The sequence below is a fragment of the Mytilus trossulus genome, chromosome 1 (assembly GCF_036588685.1).
Source record: "Mytilus trossulus isolate FHL-02 chromosome 1, PNRI_Mtr1.1.1.hap1, whole genome shotgun sequence".
NCBI classification, from domain to species: Eukaryota; Metazoa; Mollusca; class Bivalvia; order Mytilida; family Mytilidae; genus Mytilus; species Mytilus trossulus.
The window spans coordinates 4,853,826-4,872,105 of record NC_086373.1 but is presented as its reverse complement, the minus strand read 5'-3'; the positions used below and the strand labels follow the sequence as shown (position 1 = coordinate 4,872,105).

Sequence of the window (18,280 nt, the reverse complement as noted above, 5' to 3'; positions counted from 1 at the left end):
TTCCTAGTTTTAAACATGGTAAAGATCCCAGTGATCCATTATCATATAGACCTATTGCATTAACTTCTAATTTTAATAAGATAATGGAAAAAATGGTTAACAGCAGATTAACATGGTTTCTGGAAAAAAATAATATATTTAACCCGAATCAAAACGGTTATAGAAAAAATAAAAGTACGATACAGCAATGTATACGTCTAGAAAATGCAATACAGAAATCTTTTGCTAAAAAACACATATTAGTTGGAATATTTATTGATTTTCAAAAAGCTTTCGATATGTTATGGAAACATGGTTTATTAAAAAAAATGAAAAAAATGGGTCTTAAAGGCAACATGCTTGCTTATGTTAATAATTTTCTCTCAGATAGAGTATTGCAGGTTAAGATAAACAACACTTTTTCAGATATTTTTGTTTTAGAAAATGGTACCCCCCAGGGAAGTTGTATAAGTCCAACGCTTTTTAATATTATGGTTAATGACATGTCAGACTGTTTAAAAAATTGTGAAATGTCACAATTTGCAGATGATGGGGCAATTTGGAAATCTGGACCATCATTAAAATTTTTACAAAAAAAAATTCAAGAAGACTTGAATAGTATAAGCAAATGGTGCTCAAATTGGGGTTTTTTACTTTCACCTTCAAAAACAGTCACAGTTATTTTTTCTAGGAAATCAAATTGTAATAATATTATATTAAAAATAGGAAATCACATTTTAGAAGTTGTTAAAGAAGTTAAATTTCTTGGAATTATTTTTGATAGATATCTTACTTGGAATAGTCATGTTCAGTATATTAATACAAGATGTACAAAAATTTTAAACTGTATGAAACTTTTAACGGGAACGAAATGGGGAGCAACAAGTTATACTCTAAGAAAAATTTATATTGCTTTAATAAGGTCAAAAATTGACTATGGTTGTGAGGTTTACAATACAGCCTCTGCATCTATTAAGAAAATTTTAGATAAGGTACAAACACAATCTTTACGTCTATGTACAGGTTCCATGAAGTCAGCATCATTAAAAGCACTTCAGGTGGAAATGGGAGACCCTCCTTACGAAATCAGAAGAAAAGCGTTAATAACAAAAGCATATTTAAATATTTCTACTTTCGAAAATAACCATCCAGCCAAAAAATCAATTCAAGATACTGCTACTTTTGAATTTTATAGTAAAACTGTTAAACGTAAACCATTTACATTAATTGCAAAAGATACTCTAAAAGGAAATAATTTTTCAGAAAATAATGTAGTTATATATAGAGAAAGTCCAATCCCCCCATGGCATTTTACAGTACCTATAGTTAACATGTATTTAAAAGATTACATTTCTAAAAAGGATTTACCACATTTAATTAAAAGTGAAGCCAATATTATGATAGATACTCAATATAAACACCATTTAAAAGTATTCACTGACGGGTCAAAAGATCCAAATAGCAATGCTAGTTGTGCCTTTGTCATTCCAGAGTTAAAAATCAATAAGGGATTTAAGTTGAACAATCACCTTTCTATTTTTATGTGTGAATTGACAGCAATTTATTTATGTATATCATGGTTACAAGACTTTTTACCTTTTAACGTTGTGATTTTTGTAGACTCTCTATCAGCGCTTCAAGCACTGAAAATACCTTTAAACAAGATAAGAAATCAATTCTTACTTGACATTCATTTTTTACTAAGATCATTGTATCATTCAGGTACAAATATAATTTTTGAATGGATACCGAGTCATGTAGGAATACAAGGCAATGAGTTGGCTGATTTTCATGCTAAACAGGCATTAAGTTTTCAAAATATTTATATCTTTGTACCGTTGTTCAAAGATGATTTTAAAACATTGTGTAAAAATTTAATGAAAAAAATGTGGCAAGAAGAATGGGATAAAGAGAAAGATAGAGCATTGTATCAAATAAGTCCAAAAATTAATTTTGACATAAAAATACCAAAAATGTCCAGATACAAAGAAAGACTGATTTTTAAATTAAGAACTGGTTATGTACCATTGAACAAACATCTTTATAAAATAGGCATATCTGACACTAAATTGTGTGAGGAGTGTCGTGTTGAAGAAACAGTAGAACATTTCTTATTACACTGCAAATTATATAACGCAGAACGATCTATTTTATTTGACAGTTTAAGAAAGTTACAAATACAGAACTTTCAATTAAAAAATATCCTAACAGGATATAATTTTTTACCAATTGATACATACGTAAAGAGCACGAATAGAATGATACTCTAAAAGTATTACTTTTATAATACTTGTACAGGAAATGGATTTTATCTTTTACATACAATAATTGGGGTCTACCTATATTAGGAAGAACTCATTGAGATCTGTCCCCACAAAAAAAAAAAAAAAAAGAAAATTTGTTAATGGATAAAATGTTTGTTAAACTTATTTTAGATTTTAAAATTAAAATGCTGCATAACAAATGAAAATAATACTGCTGGTCGCACATGTATCTTTCATTATACATTATACTGCAAAGTTGCACACACTATGCCTCATTGGCCACAGGACGCCAATCTCTGGGTCCAAACAGTATGGTAGTAGTAGTTCCCGTAGTCACGGTGTCAATAGTGGGTTACAGTTCAAAATTTAATTACCAGATTGATTTTTCGGTGGTCTCATGGTCAGTGAGGGCAGTCGGGGTCAATACACAGACCACGACAATCCTCACTGAACAAGGGGACCATGACTCAAACTGGTCCCTTTAATTGGTATCTAGGGGATTTAACATATAATTATTTTTTTTTAATTCTTTTATCAATCCCAATGTAGGTGACATAAGTATGCGACAGTCTTTTTTTTACCTGGCGCATACATATATTTGGCAATTTTTCATTAAATAATTGACACCGGGCTATCGGGAAGCATTATCTAATCTCTATCTTCAGCGATGGACATTCAGATTCATTTTATACACTCATGTATATTAATTAGCTACTACTACCATACAAATCAAAGCAATCTAAGTAATTAGCCATGCAACGAAACAAAGTTTGAACGACAAAATAAATATTTAAAACAAAAATCTACAGAATTCTACAAAAGTCAAACCACAATACATTAAAGACTTAGAAAAAAAGAACAAAAAAAAAAAAACTCACAACTTCAGAACTCACGTGTAGTGAACAAAACACGAAACACTAAGTTTTTTTTCATTCTTCAAAAACAGTAACGATAAGTGAAATTAGGGCGCAAGTTCCATAGCAGGAAAGTCGCCTCCCAAAACATCAATAATAATAATAATTTTTGCATATCATTGGTAGTGAGTCCAATGGTGTCACACACATGCATTTAGTTACTGAGCACTGATTGTTATTTATATGTAAACTTAGTTTCTTACTTTATGTACAGGCATTGATATTTCAGATATTTCAGCTATTTATTTAGATATTACATTAAGATATTTATATACAGGTTGTGTAAACTTAGGTTCAGAAAATTTTCTACTATTTTTTTTTTTTTTTTTTTTTTTTTTATATATATATTTAGTCACGCTTCTTCTCCAATAGGGAGTAGTAGTTTGGTAATTTAAGTATGTCTGATTCAGAAGACATTACTGTGATAGAACGATTTATTGATGGTCTCCATGAAAAAGTTATGGACAGAACTTATATGTCCCAAAATTTAATTAATATGGATACAGGTTCAGAAACATCAGAATTAGAGAGTGAATCAGATATTGGCCAAGACCCATGGCAATATCAAAAAAGTAAAAGGAAACGTGTTAACAGTCAACAACACGACTCTTATAGTAGTGTGTTACAGGATACTGTAAAAAGGGCCCCCGTTAAAAGACTAATTAATAGTCCAAAACAGCCTAAAAAATATGTGTTAATAGTTTCTAATAGAGACGAAAAACTTGGATTAAAAAATCCAATACAAATACAAAAACTAATGAGTTCTTCTGTAGGTATTGTAAAAGAGCTCGGGGCAACAAGAACTGGTCATTTAATGGTTGTTTGTTTTGATAAACACCAGTTCAATCAATTGTCCAAACTTACACATCTAGGACAATGGTCAGTAAATGTGTTTCAGCCTAAATCGCTGAACACTACTATAGGTTGTATTTACAATGTTTCACTTGATATAGAAGAATCAGATTTACAGGACATTCTAGAGAAACAACAGGTCAGTCGATTTCAGAGACTAACATATTATGACATTAATACTAAAACTAGGGTTCCGTCAAAAACTCTAAAACTGTTTTTTAACACAACAGAGTTACCACCCAGAGTGTTGATAGGTTTTAAGAGTCACAAAACAAAACTCTTTGTTCCAAAACCAACTCAATGTTTTAAATGTCAGGGTTTTGGACATATGCAAAGAGAATGTAGAAATAGTGTAAAATGTGTAAGGTGTGGGGAAGACCATAAAGATAGGGAGTGTAAAGTTAAGGCTAAATGTGCAAATTGCAACGGTGACCACCCAGCTACGAGTAAAGATTGCCCAAAGAAAATACAAAATGAAAAAATAATAAAAAGAGTGTGTAAAGAAAAATGCTCAGTTAAAGAAGCAAGAACACATGTTCTTAAAGAGTCAAAACAAAATCCTTTACAGGGTAAAAAGGAAAACCTTCCTAAAGAGCATGAAAAGATTTCTCTAACAAAGGGCTTATTTCAACAGCTCACAGAGTTTGACAATTTTATTCTCTTAATAATTATGACAGCAATACAGGTTCCAACATTATCTGATAATGAACAAAAAGTCAGTGTTGTAGCTGACATGGTATTAGAATTGCTTGGTGTACACGTTAACCAAGAATATATACTAGATAAACTTACATTAATAAACTAAGTTTTATTTATACTTGTATTTAATAATGAAATATATACTATTTACATTCATGTCAATTATAATGTATACTTTAATCATACTCATGGCTTTACAACTTAGTTTGGCACATTGGAACTGTCAGGGAATTCGGTCACACATACCGGAGTTTATATGGCACTTAAACAATATTAAAGATACGCCAAATATTTTATGTTTTCAAGAAACTTTTTGTAATCTCGAAAAAGATTACCCTGAAATACCAGGTTACACACTCGCAACATTCTCAAGTCGAGGTGTTAACAGAGGTGGAACAGCCATTTATGTTAAACAATATATTAACTATAGTACAGTTGATTTTCAGAGTACATTTGAAACTTCTGCAATTTATATTATACATAATAGTAAGAAATTACTGATACTTAATTTATATGACCCTAAATTAGACACTAAATATGAAGACTATGATACTCTTCTTAGTCAAATTACAACAGAATACATATTATGTGGTGACTTTAATGCTCACCATACATTATGGGGGAAAAGAATCGATACTAAAGGTAGAGAACTTTTTAAGTGTATTCAAGATAATAATATATGTCTTTTAAACGAAGGATCAGGAACAAGACTGAATCCGATTAATTTAGAAACATCATGTTTAGATCTGACTTTTTGTAGTCCTAATATTGGACAAAAAATTAATTGGTTGGTAGATCAACATTCCACCTTTGGAAGTGATCATTTTTGTGTGTACATTGATTCTAATATATATATTGGTGATTACAACAGTGATTTCTCCCCTAAATGGAATTTTAAGAGAGCAAATTGGAAAAGCTTCACGAAAGAATGTGACATTAAATTTACAGAGAATTTAATTACAGATGATATACAGCAAACTAACAATACATTAACCACTGAATTGATTAATATAGCATGTACCCATATTCCTATTAAGAAATTTCATAAAACAAACAAACCTTGTGTTCCTTGGTGGACAAAGGAATGTACTTCAGCTATAAAAGCTAGAAACAAAGCTAGAAATAGAGCAAGACATACTGGAAGTGGCAATGATTTTAAAATTTATAAAGATAAAGAAAGATTTTGTAAAAAAGTATTAAAAGATACACAGGACAACCATTGGTCAAATTACTGTACTAGTCTCAATTGTAATAATAACATTTCAGATCTATGGCATAATGTAAAAAAGATGTTAGGGAAGATAAGTTCTAGGACAAACATTCCTATTCTGAAATATTTTAATAGATTTATTACAGATACGAAAGAAAAAGCAAACGTATTTGCAGAAAATTACTGCAAAGTCAGTAGTACATCAAATTACAATAACGACTTCAAAGAATTTAAGACTAAAACAGAAAAAGAAGAGATAAATGATTTTATTGAATATTACAAAATTAATACAGATTGTTTTAATGAAAAATTTACATTGCAAGAATTTAAAGATGCAATAGCTGATACTAATGATAGCTCGCCGGGAAAAGATAGAACAACTTATAGTATGTTTCGCCATTTATCTAATAAAACCTTAAGCATATTTTTACTATTTATTAATAAAATTTGGATGTTACAAGAACTTCCAAAGGAATGGAAACAATCAACAATTATTCCTAGTTTTAAACATGGTAAAGATCCCAGTGATCCATTATCATATAGACCTATTGCATTAACTTCTAATTTTAATAAGATAATGGAAAAAATGGTTAACAGCAGATTAACATGGTTTCTGGAAAAAAATAATATATTTAACCCGAATCAAAACGGTTATAGAAAAAATAAAAGTACGATACAGCAATGTATACGTCTAGAAAATGCAATACAGAAATCTTTTGCTAAAAAACACATATTAGTTGGAATATTTATTGATTTTCAAAAAGCTTTCGATATGTTATGGAAACATGGTTTATTAAAAAAAATGAAAAAAATGGGTCTTAAAGGCAACATGCTTGCTTATGTTAATAATTTTCTCTCAGATAGAGTATTGCAGGTTAAGATAAACAACACTTTTTCAGATATTTTTGTTTTAGAAAATGGTACCCCCCAGGGAAGTTGTATAAGTCCAACGCTTTTTAATATTATGGTTAATGACATGTCAGACTGTTTAAAAAATTGTGAAATGTCACAATTTGCAGATGATGGGGCAATTTGGAAATCTGGACCATCATTAAAATTTTTACAAAAAAAAATTCAAGAAGACTTGAATAGTATAAGCAAATGGTGCTCAAATTGGGGTTTTTTACTTTCACCTTCAAAAACAGTCACAGTTATTTTTTCTAGGAAATCAAATTGTAATAATATTATATTAAAAATAGGAAATCACATTTTAGAAGTTGTTAAAGAAGTTAAATTTCTTGGAATTATTTTTGATAGATATCTTACTTGGAATAGTCATGTTCAGTATATTAATACAAGATGTACAAAAATTTTAAACTGTATGAAACTTTTAACGGGAACGAAATGGGGAGCAACAAGTTATACTCTAAGAAAAATTTATATTGCTTTAATAAGGTCAAAAATTGACTATGGTTGTGAGGTTTACAATACAGCCTCTGCATCTATTAAGAAAATTTTAGATAAGGTACAAACACAATCTTTACGTCTATGTACAGGTTCCATGAAGTCAGCATCATTAAAAGCACTTCAGGTGGAAATGGGAGACCCTCCTTACGAAATCAGAAGAAAAGCGTTAATAACAAAAGCATATTTAAATATTTCTACTTTCGAAAATAACCATCCAGCCAAAAAATCAATTCAAGATACTGCTACTTTTGAATTTTATAGTAAAACTGTTAAACGTAAACCATTTACATTAATTGCAAAAGATACTCTAAAAGGAAATAATTTTTCAGAAAATAATGTAGTTATATATAGAGAAAGTCCAATCCCCCCATGGCATTTTACAGTACCTATAGTTAACATGTATTTAAAAGATTACATTTCTAAAAAGGATTTACCACATTTAATTAAAAGTGAAGCCAATATTATGATAGATACTCAATATAAACACCATTTAAAAGTATTCACTGACGGGTCAAAAGATCCAAATAGCAATGCTGGTTGTGCCTTTGTCATTCCAGAGTTAAAAATCAATAAGGGATTTAAGTTGAACAATCACCTTTCTATTTTTATGTGTGAATTGACAGCAATTTATTTATGTATATCATGGTTACAAGACTTTTTACCTTTTAACGTTGTGATTTTTGTAGACTCTCTATCAGCGCTTCAAGCACTGAAAATACCTTTAAACAAGATAAGAAATCAATTCTTACTTGACATTCATTTTTTACTAAGATCATTGTATCATTCAGGTACAAATATAATTTTTGAATGGATACCGAGTCATGTAGGAATACAAGGCAATGAGTTGGCTGATTTTCATGCTAAACAGGCATTAAGTTTTCAAAATATTTATATCTTTGTACCGTTGTTCAAAGATGATTTTAAAACATTGTGTAAAAATTTAATGAAAAAAATGTGGCAAGAAGAATGGGATAAAGAGAAAGATAGAGCATTGTATCAAATAAGTCCAAAAATTAATTTTGACATAAAAATACCAAAAATGTCCAGATACAAAGAAAGACTGATTTTTAAATTAAGAACTGGTTATGTACCATTGAACAAACATCTTTATAAAATAGGCATATCTGACACTAAATTGTGTGAGGAGTGTCGTGTTGAAGAAACAGTAGAACATTTCTTATTACACTGCAAATTATATAACGCAGAACGATCTATTTTATTTGACAGTTTAAGAAAGTTACAAATACAGAACTTTCAATTAAAAAATATCCTAACAGGATATAATTTTTTACCAATTGATACATACGTAAAGAGCACGAATAGAATGATACTCTAAAAGTATTACTTTTATAATACTTGTACAGGAAATGGATTTTATCTTTTACATACAATAATTGGGGTCTACCTATATTAGGAAGAACTCATTGAGATCTGTCCCCACAAAAAAAAAAAAAAAAGAAAATTTGTTAATGGATAAAATGTTTGTTAAACTTATTTTAGATTTTAAAATTAAAATGCTGCATAACAAATGAAAATAATACTGCTGGTCGCACATGTATCTTTCATTATACATTATACTGCAAAGTTGCACACACTATGCCTCATTGGCCACAGGACGCCAATCTCTGGGTCCAAACAGTATGGTAGTAGTAGTTCCCGTAGTCACGGTGTCAATAGTGGGTTACAGTTCAAAATTTAATTACCAGATTGATTTTTCGGTGGTCTCATGGTCAGTGAGGGCAGTCGGGGTCAATACACAGACCACGACAATCCTCACTGAACAAGGGGACCATGACTCAAACTGGTCCCTTTAATTGGTATCTAGGGGATTTAACATATAATTATTTTTTTTTAATTCTTTTATCAATCCCAATGTAGGTGACATAAGTATGCGACAGTCTTTTTTTTACCTGGCGCATACATATATTTGGCAATTTTTCATTAAATAATTGACACCGGGCTATCGGGAAGCATTATCTAATCTCTATCTTCAGCGATGGACATTCAGATTCATTTTATACACTCATGTATATTAATTAGCTACTACTACCATACAAATCAAAGCAATCTAAGTAATTAGCCATGCAACGAAACAAAGTTTGAACGACAAAATAAATATTTAAAACAAAAATCTACAGAATTCTACAAAAGTCAAACCACAATACATTAAAGACTTAGAAAAAAAGAACAAAAAAAAAAAAACTCACAACTTCAGAACTCACGTGTAGTGAACAAAACACGAAACACTAAGTTTTTTTTCATTCTTCAAAAACAGTAACGATAAGTGAAATTAGGGCGCAAGTTCCATAGCAGGAAAGTCGCCTCCCAAAACATCAATAATAATAATAATTTTTGCATATCATTGTAATCTGTCGTTCATTCGCACACATCGTTCAACAACCAAAGCCGCAAAATGTCTGACGCACCAGCACCAGTAGTAAAGACCCCAGCTAAGTCACCAAAGAAGAAAGCTGCAGCTAAACCAAAGAAAGTAGCTACTCATCCAAAATACAGCGAGATGGTCGGAAAGGCTATATCTGCTTTGAAAGAGCGTGGAGGCTCCAGCCGTCAAGCCATCCTCAAGTATATCTTAGCAAACTTCAGCGTTGGTAGCGATGCAAAAACAGTCAACACTCACTTGAAGTTAGCTCTGAAATCAGGAGTGAAGAGCAATAGCTTGAAACAGTCGAAGGGTACCGGCGCTTCTGGAAGCTTTAAGATTGGGGAAGTAGCTAAACCAGCTAAGAAACCAGCAAAGAAAGTAGTTAAACCTAAAGCAGCCAAGCCAAAGAAGGCAAAGACACCTACCAAAAAGACTGCCGCAAAGAAACCTGCAGCAAAGAAACCAGCAGGTGAAAAGAAAGCAGCTAAACCAAAAGCAAAGAAGCCAGCTGCAAAGAAACCTGCTGCAAAACCTGCTGCCAAATCTGCAAAGAAAGCCACAAAATCTCCCAAGAAGACAAAGGCTGCAGCTAAACCAAAGAAGGCAAAGACACCAAAGAAGAAGTAAATGAAGGAAGCATGATGCTTTTAAAGCTTAAACAGCCCTTTTAAGGGCTACCAAAATTTTTCAAAAAGAATCTGAAATTGTTGCATGGTATTAGTCACAAATAAAATATAGCTTGTCCCATTTTCTAAATCTCTCTTTCTTCTCTGCAATTTATTTCTACTACATGTGAACTTGCTAAGTTTTACTATCTTCCACTCTGGATCGTGCAGTAAATATTTAGTTTTGCTTCTATCTTAAACCCGAAAAAAAATCTTTTTATACAAATTCTTGATCTGTTCCAAATTGCTACTTCCTAACTTTATATATCAAAAAATTTAACACTTCTGTGTCTACGACCATATCACGTTGAAAACACCGGTTCTCGTCCGATCACCGAAGTTAAGCAACGTCGAGCCCGGTTAGTACTTGGATGGGTGACCGCCTGGGAATACCGGGTGTTGTAGACATTTTTTGTGTTCTTATAATTTTGCATTTCTAACAAACATATAATTAGTGTAAAGTTTTGCTTCTGAAAAAAAATATTATATATAAATTTTTGACAAAAATGCTACTACCTAACCTTATATATCAAAAATTTTAACACTTCTGTGTCTACGACCATATGACGTTGAAAACACCGGTTCTCGTCCGATCACCGAAGTTAAGCAACGTCGAGCCCGGTTAGTACTTGGATGGGTGACCGCCTGGGAATACCGGGTGTTGTAGACATTTTTTTACGTATAATTTTGTATTCCTACCAAACATAATGGTTCAATATTTTTTTTACTAATTTATTTGGATGTAATATTCAATGTATTTAGCTATCAATGAAGAAAACAGAAAATAAATCATTCATAAATTTATTTAGTTTTCAATACCCATCTGCATGTTGAAATATTTTTAAGTGAAATACATGCACGTCAAGTTATATACACTTAAGAATTCCACTCCTTACACATGCATGTGGCTATATATATATTTTTAAATTAGGTCTTTGAAAGGTCGTCTGTGATAATATGGTATCCGCCATTTGTCGTCATTTGAAATCGCCTCTTTCTTTTTGACCAGGGCTTATATGATTCACATTTTTTCTGAAAGGATTCTAATTAGCAAAAATTCATTATAGCAAAAACAAATAATAAACAATAAATAATAATTATAGTTTGTAAAGTTCCAGTAAAAACTTCGAATATTTGAAACGTCTTTCATCTCGGTCAAGGAAGTCCCGGTTTCGAAGTTTGCCATCTTTGTGTGCTTTCATATCGAAGGCAAAATCTAAATTTCTGGGAAGTCTCTTTATTTCTGTGTATATCTGAAAGCAAAAACATATAAAGAAATGATTTTACTACAAATTTATATCATTTTTACGGCACAATCTAGTTTTTGTGAAATAATACAACACGTTTTCTGATGAAGAATCGCACGAGTGAAATTGACAAGTTGTACATTAATCGTAAATATTTCTTCACTCGTGGTATTTTGTTTAATTCTTATGACATATTCTGAAAGATAAATTCCTGCTGAAAATTTTCGTGTATCATTTATATAACAAAAAGTACAATTTATTTGAAACAAATGATTAAAACTTGTCGAACAAGCACACAGATTTTCTTGTCGATCTGTTTGAATTAGATTGTCATGAAAGTTTAAGGGTGCTCTCGTCGAGGTCCGCGTTAGTTTGATAATTACACACTGTCGGTGATTTTTGCATATCATTGTAATCTGTCGTTCATTCGCACACATCGTTCAACAACCAAAGCCGCAAAATGTCTGACGCACCAGCACCAGTAGTAAAGACCCCAGCTAAGTCACCAAAGAAGAAAGCTGCAGCTAAACCAAAGAAAGTAGCTACTCATCCAAAATACAGCGAGATGGTCGGAAAGGCTATATCTGCTTTGAAAGAGCGTGGAGGCTCCAGCCGTCAAGCCATCCTCAAGTATATCTTAGCAAACTTCAGCGTTGGTAGCGATGCAAAAACAGTCAACACTCACTTGAAGTTAGCTCTGAAATCAGGAGTGAAGAGCAATAGCTTGAAACAGTCGAAGGGTACCGGCGCTTCTGGAAGCTTTAAGATTGGGGAAGTAGCTAAACCAGCTAAGAAACCAGCAAAGAAAGTAGTTAAACCTAAAGCAGCCAAGCCAAAGAAGGCAAAGACACCTACCAAAAAGACTGCCGCAAAGAAACCTGCAGCAAAGAAACCAGCAGGTGAAAAGAAAGCAGCTAAACCAAAAGCAAAGAAGCCAGCTGCAAAGAAACCTGCTGCAAAACCTGCTGCCAAATCTGCAAAGAAAGCCACAAAATCTCCCAAGAAGACAAAGGCTGCAGCTAAACCAAAGAAGGCAAAGACACCAAAGAAGAAGTAAATGAAGGAAGCATGATGCTTTTAAAGCTTAAACAGCCCTTTTAAGGGCTACCAAAATTTTTCAAAAAGAATCTGAAATTGTTGCATGGTATTAGTCACAAATAAAATATAGCTTGTCCCATTTTCTAAATCTCTCTTTCTTCTCTGCAATTTATTTCTACTACATGTGAACTTGCTAAGTTTTACTATCTTCCACTCTGGATCGTGCAGTAAATATTTAGTTTTGCTTCTATCTTAAACCCGAAAAAAAATCTTTTTATACAAATTCTTGATCTGTTCAAAATTGCTACTTCCTAACTTTATATATCAAAAAATTTAACACTTCTGTGTCTACGACCATATCACGTTGAAAACACCGGTTCTCGTCCGATCACCGAAGTTAAGCAACGTCGAGCCCGGTTAGTACTTGGATGGGTGACCGCCTGGGAATACCGGGTGTTGTAGACATTTTTTGTGTTCTTATAATTTTGCATTTCTAACAAACATATAATTAGTGTAAAGTTTTGCTTCTGAAAAAAAATATTATATATAAATTTTTGACAAAAATGCTACTACCTAACCTTATATATCAAAAATTTTAACACTTCTGTGTCTACGACCATATCACGTTGAAAACACCGGTTCTCGTCCGATCACCGAAGTTAAGCAACGTCGAGCCCGGTTAGTACTTGGATGGGTGACCGCCTGGGAATACCGGGTGTTGTAGACATTTTTTTACGTATAATTTTGTATTCCTACCAAACATAATGGTTCAATATTTTTTTTACTAATTTATTTGGATGTAATATTCAATGTATTTAGCTATCAATGAAGAAAACAGAAAATAAATCATTCATAAATTTATTTAGTTTTCAATACCCATCTGCATGTTGAAATATTTTTAAGTGAAATACATGCACGTCAAGTTATATACACTTAAGAATTCCACTCCTTACACATGCATGTGGCTATATATATATTTTTAAATTAGGTCTTTGAAAGGTCGTCTGTGATAATATGGTATCCGCCATTTGTCGTCATTTGAAATCGCCTCTTTCTTTTTGACCAGGGCTTATATGATTCACATTTTTTCTGAAAGGATTCTAATTAGCAAAAATTCATTATAGCAAAAACAAATAATAAACAATAAATAATAATTATAGTTTGTAAAGTTCCAGTAAAAACTTCGAATATTTGAAACGTCTTTCATCTCGGTCAAGGAAGTCCCGGTTTCGAAGTTTGCCATCTTTGTGTGCTTTCATATCGAAGGCAAAATCTAAATTTCTGGGAAGTCTCTTTATTTCTGTGTATATCTGAAAGCAAAAACATATAAAGAAATGATTTTACTACAAATTTATATCATTTTTACGGCACAATCTAGTTTTTGTGAAATAATACAACACGTTTTCTGATGAAGAATCGCACGAGTGAAATTGACAAGTTGTACATTAATCGTAAATATTTCTTCACTCGTGGTATTTTGTTTAATTCTTATGACATATTCTGAAAGATAAATTCCTGCTGAAAATTTTCGTGTATCATTTATATAACAAAAAGTACAATTTATTTGAAACAAATGATTAAAACTTGTCGAACAAGCACACAGATTTTCTTGTCGATCTGTTTGAATTAGATTGTCATGAAAGTTTAAGGGTGCTCTCGTCGAGGTCCGCGTTAGTTTGATAATTACACACTGTCGGTGATTTTTGCATATCATTGTAATCTGTCGTTCATTCGCACACATCGTTCAACAACCAAAGCCGCAAAATGTCTGACGCACCAGCACCAGTAGTAAAGACCCCAGCTAAGTCACCAAAGAAGAAAGCTGCAGCTAAACCAAAGAAAGTAGCTACTCATCCAAAATACAGCGAGATGGTCGGAAAGGCTATATCTGCTTTGAAAGAGCGTGGAGGCTCCAGCCGTCAAGCCATCCTCAAGTATATCTTAGCAAACTTCAGCGTTGGTAGCGATGCAAAAACAGTCAACACTCACTTGAAGTTAGCTCTGAAATCAGGAGTGAAGAGCAATAGCTTGAAACAGTCGAAGGGTACCGGCGCTTCTGGAAGCTTTAAGATTGGGGAAGTAGCTAAACCAGCTAAGAAACCAGCAAAGAAAGTAGTTAAACCTAAAGCAGCCAAGCCAAAGAAGGCAAAGACACCTACCAAAAAGACTGCCGCAAAGAAACCTGCAGCAAAGAAACCAGCAGGTGAAAAGAAAGCAGCTAAACCAAAAGCAAAGAAGCCAGCTGCAAAGAAACCTGCTGCAAAACCTGCTGCCAAATCTGCAAAGAAAGCCACAAAATCTCCCAAGAAGACAAAGGCTGCAGCTAAACCAAAGAAGGCAAAGACACCAAAGAAGAAGTAAATGAAGGAAGCATGATGCTTTTAAAGCTTAAACAGCCCTTTTAAGGGCTACCAAAATTTTTCAAAAAGAATCTGAAATTGTTGCATGGTATTAGTCACAAATAAAATATAGCTTGTCCCATTTTCTAAATCTCTCTTTCTTCTCTGCAATTTATTTCTACTACATGTGAACTTGCTAAGTTTTACTATCTTCCACTCTGGATCGTGCAGTAAATATTTAGTTTTGCTTCTATCTTAAACCCGAAAAAAAATCTTTTTATACAAATTCTTGATCTGTTCAAAATTGCTACTTCCTAACTTTATATATCAAAAAATTTAACACTTCTGTGTCTACGACCATATCACGTTGAAAACACCGGTTCTCGTCCGATCACCGAAGTTAAGCAACGTCGAGCCCGGTTAGTACTTGGATGGGTGACCGCCTGGGAATACCGGGTGTTGTAGACATTTTTTGTGTTCTTATAATTTTGCATTTCTAACAAACATATAATTAGTGTAAAGTTTTGCTTCTGAAAAAAAATATTATATATAAATTTTTGACAAAAATGCTACTACCTAACCTTATATATCAAAAATTTTAACACTTCTGTGTCTACGACCATATCACGTTGAAAACACCGGTTCTCGTCCGATCACCGAAGTTAAGCAACGTCGAGCCCGGTTAGTACTTGGATGGGTGACCGCCTGGGAATACCGGGTGTTGTAGACATTTTTTTACGTATAATTTTGTATTCCTACCAAACATAATGGTTCAATATTTTTTTTACTAATTTATTTGGATGTAATATTCAATGTATTTAGCTATCAATGAAGAAAACAGAAAATAAATCATTCATAAATTTATTTAGTTTTCAATACCCATCTGCATGTTGAAATATTTTTAAGTGAAATACATGCACGTCAAGTTATATACACTTAAGAATTCCACTCCTTACACATGCATGTGGCTATATATATATTTTTAAATTAGGTCTTTGAAAGGTCGTCTGTGATAATATGGTATCCGCCATTTGTCGTCATTTGAAATCGCCTCTTTCTTTTTGACCAGGGCTTATATGATTCACATTTTTTCTGAAAGGATTCTAATTAGCAAAAATTCATTATAGCAAAAACAAATAATAAACAATAAATAATAATTATAGTTTGTAAAGTTCCAGTAAAAACTTCGAATATTTGAAACGTCTTTCATCTCGGTCAAGGAAGTCCCGGTTTCGAAGTTTGCCATCTTTGTGTGCTTTCATATCGAAGGCAAAATCTAAATTTCTGGGAAGTCTCTTTATTTCTGTGTATATCTGAAAGCAAAAACATATAAAGAAATGATTTTACTACAAATTTATATCATTTTTACGGCACAATCTAGTTTTTGTGAAATAATACAACACGTTTTCTGATGAAGAATCGCACGAGTGAAATTGACAAGTTGTACATTAATCGTAAATATTTCTTCACTCGTGGTATTTTGTTTAATTCTTATGACATATTCTGAAAGATAAATTCCTGCTGAAAATTTTCGTGTATCATTTATATAACAAAAAGTACAATTTATTTGAAACAAATGATTAAAACTTGTCGAACAAGCACACAGATTTTCTTGTCGATCTGTTTGAATTAGATTGTCATGAAAGTTTAAGGGTGCTCTCGTCGAGGTCCGCGTTAGTTTGATAATTACACACTGTCGGTGATTTTTGCATATCATTGTAATCTGTCGTTCATTCGCACACATCGTTCAACAACCAAAGCCGCAAAATGTCTGACGCACCAGCACCAGTAGTAAAGACCCCAGCTAAGTCACCAAAGAAGAAAGCTGCAGCTAAACCAAAGAAAGTAGCTACTCATCCAAAATACAGCGAGATGGTCGGAAAGGCTATATCTGCTTTGAAAGAGCGTGGAGGCTCCAGCCGTCAAGCCATCCTCAAGTATATCTTAGCAAACTTCAGCGTTGGTAGCGATGCAAAAACAGTCAACACTCACTTGAAGTTAGCTCTGAAATCAGGAGTGAAGAGCAATAGCTTGAAACAGTCGAAGGGTACCGGCGCTTCTGGAAGCTTTAAGATTGGGGAAGTAGCTAAACCAGCTAAGAAACCAGCAAAGAAAGTAGTTAAACCTAAAGCAGCCAAGCCAAAGAAGGCAAAGACACCTACCAAAAAGACTGCCGCAAAGAAACCTGCAGCAAAGAAACCAGCAGGTGAAAAGAAAGCAGCTAAACCAAAAGCAAAGAAGCCAGCTGCAAAGAAACCTGCTGCAAAACCTGCTGCCAAATCTGCAAAGAAAGCCACAAAATCTCCCAAGAAGACAAAGGCTGCAGCTAAACCAAAGAAGGCAAAGACACCAAAGAAGAAGTAAATGAAGGAAGCATGATGCTTTTAAAGCTTAAACAGCCCTTTTAAGGGCTACCAAAATTTTTCAAAAAGAATCTGAAATTGTTGCATGGTATTAGTCACAAATAAAATATAGCTTGTCCCATTTTCTAAATCTCTCTTTCTTCTCTGCAATTTATTTCTACTACATGTGAACTTGCTAAGTTTTACTATCTTCCACTCTGGATCGTGCAGTAAATATTTAGTTTTGCTTCTATCTTAAACCCGAAAAAAAATCTTTTTATACAAATTCTTGATCTGTTCAAAATTGCTACTTCCTAACTTTATATATCAAAAAATTTAACACTTCTGTGTCTACGACCATATCACGTTGAAAACACCGGTTCTCGTCCGATCACCGAAGTTAAGCAACGTCGAGCCCGGTTAGTACTTGGATGGGTGACCGCCTGGGAATACCGGGTGTTGTAGACATTTTTTGTGTTCTTATAATTTTGCATTTCTAACAAACATATAATTAGTGTAAAGTTTTGCTTCTGAAAAAAAATATTATATATAAATTTTTGACAAAAATGCTACTACCTAACCTTATATATCAAAAATTTTAACACTTCTGTGTCTACGACCATATCACGTTGAAAACACCGGTTCTCGTCCGATCACCGAAGTTAAGCAACGTCGAGCCCGGTTAGTACTTGGATGGGTGACCGCCTGGGAATACCGGGTGTTGTAGACATTTTTTTACGTATAATTTTGTATTCCTACCAAACATAATGGTTCAATATTTTTTTTACTAATTTATTTGGATGTAATATTCAATGTATTTAGCTATCAATGAAGAAAACAGAAAATAAATCATTCATAAATTTATTTAGTTTTCAATACCCATCTGCATGTTGAAATATTTTTAAGTGAAATACATGCACGTCAAGTTATATACACTTAAG

General features: G+C 32.8%; 8 non-coding genes across 8 annotated transcripts; all 8 read left to right on the top strand.

Annotated features, from left to right (window-relative positions):
- Positions 1–10,662: 10,662 nt before the first annotated feature.
- LOC134702899 (5S ribosomal RNA) lies at positions 10,663–10,781 on the top strand. Its single transcript, XR_010104594.1, has one exon. It is a non-coding gene; the product is annotated as a 5S ribosomal RNA (ribosomal RNA).
- A 143-nt stretch (positions 10,782–10,924) lies between these two features.
- Positions 10,925–11,043, top strand: LOC134702664 (5S ribosomal RNA). The gene has a single exon (XR_010104481.1). It is a non-coding gene; the product is annotated as a 5S ribosomal RNA (ribosomal RNA).
- Positions 11,044–13,004: 1,961 nt separating this feature from the next.
- LOC134702792 (5S ribosomal RNA) lies at positions 13,005–13,123 on the top strand. Its single transcript, XR_010104561.1, has one exon. It is a non-coding gene; the product is annotated as a 5S ribosomal RNA (ribosomal RNA).
- Positions 13,124–13,266: 143 nt separating this feature from the next.
- On the top strand, positions 13,267–13,385 carry LOC134702723 (5S ribosomal RNA). The gene has a single exon (XR_010104526.1). It is a non-coding gene; the product is annotated as a 5S ribosomal RNA (ribosomal RNA).
- A 1,961-nt stretch (positions 13,386–15,346) lies between these two features.
- Positions 15,347–15,465, top strand: LOC134702619 (5S ribosomal RNA). Its single transcript, XR_010104454.1, has one exon. It is a non-coding gene; the product is annotated as a 5S ribosomal RNA (ribosomal RNA).
- A 143-nt stretch (positions 15,466–15,608) lies between these two features.
- On the top strand, positions 15,609–15,727 carry LOC134702501 (5S ribosomal RNA). The gene has a single exon (XR_010104430.1). It is a non-coding gene; the product is annotated as a 5S ribosomal RNA (ribosomal RNA).
- Positions 15,728–17,688: 1,961 nt separating this feature from the next.
- LOC134702409 (5S ribosomal RNA) lies at positions 17,689–17,807 on the top strand. Its single transcript, XR_010104403.1, has one exon. It is a non-coding gene; the product is annotated as a 5S ribosomal RNA (ribosomal RNA).
- Positions 17,808–17,950: 143 nt separating this feature from the next.
- LOC134702305 (5S ribosomal RNA) lies at positions 17,951–18,069 on the top strand. Its single transcript, XR_010104385.1, has one exon. It is a non-coding gene; the product is annotated as a 5S ribosomal RNA (ribosomal RNA).
- The last annotated feature ends 211 nt before the right edge of the window (positions 18,070–18,280 follow it).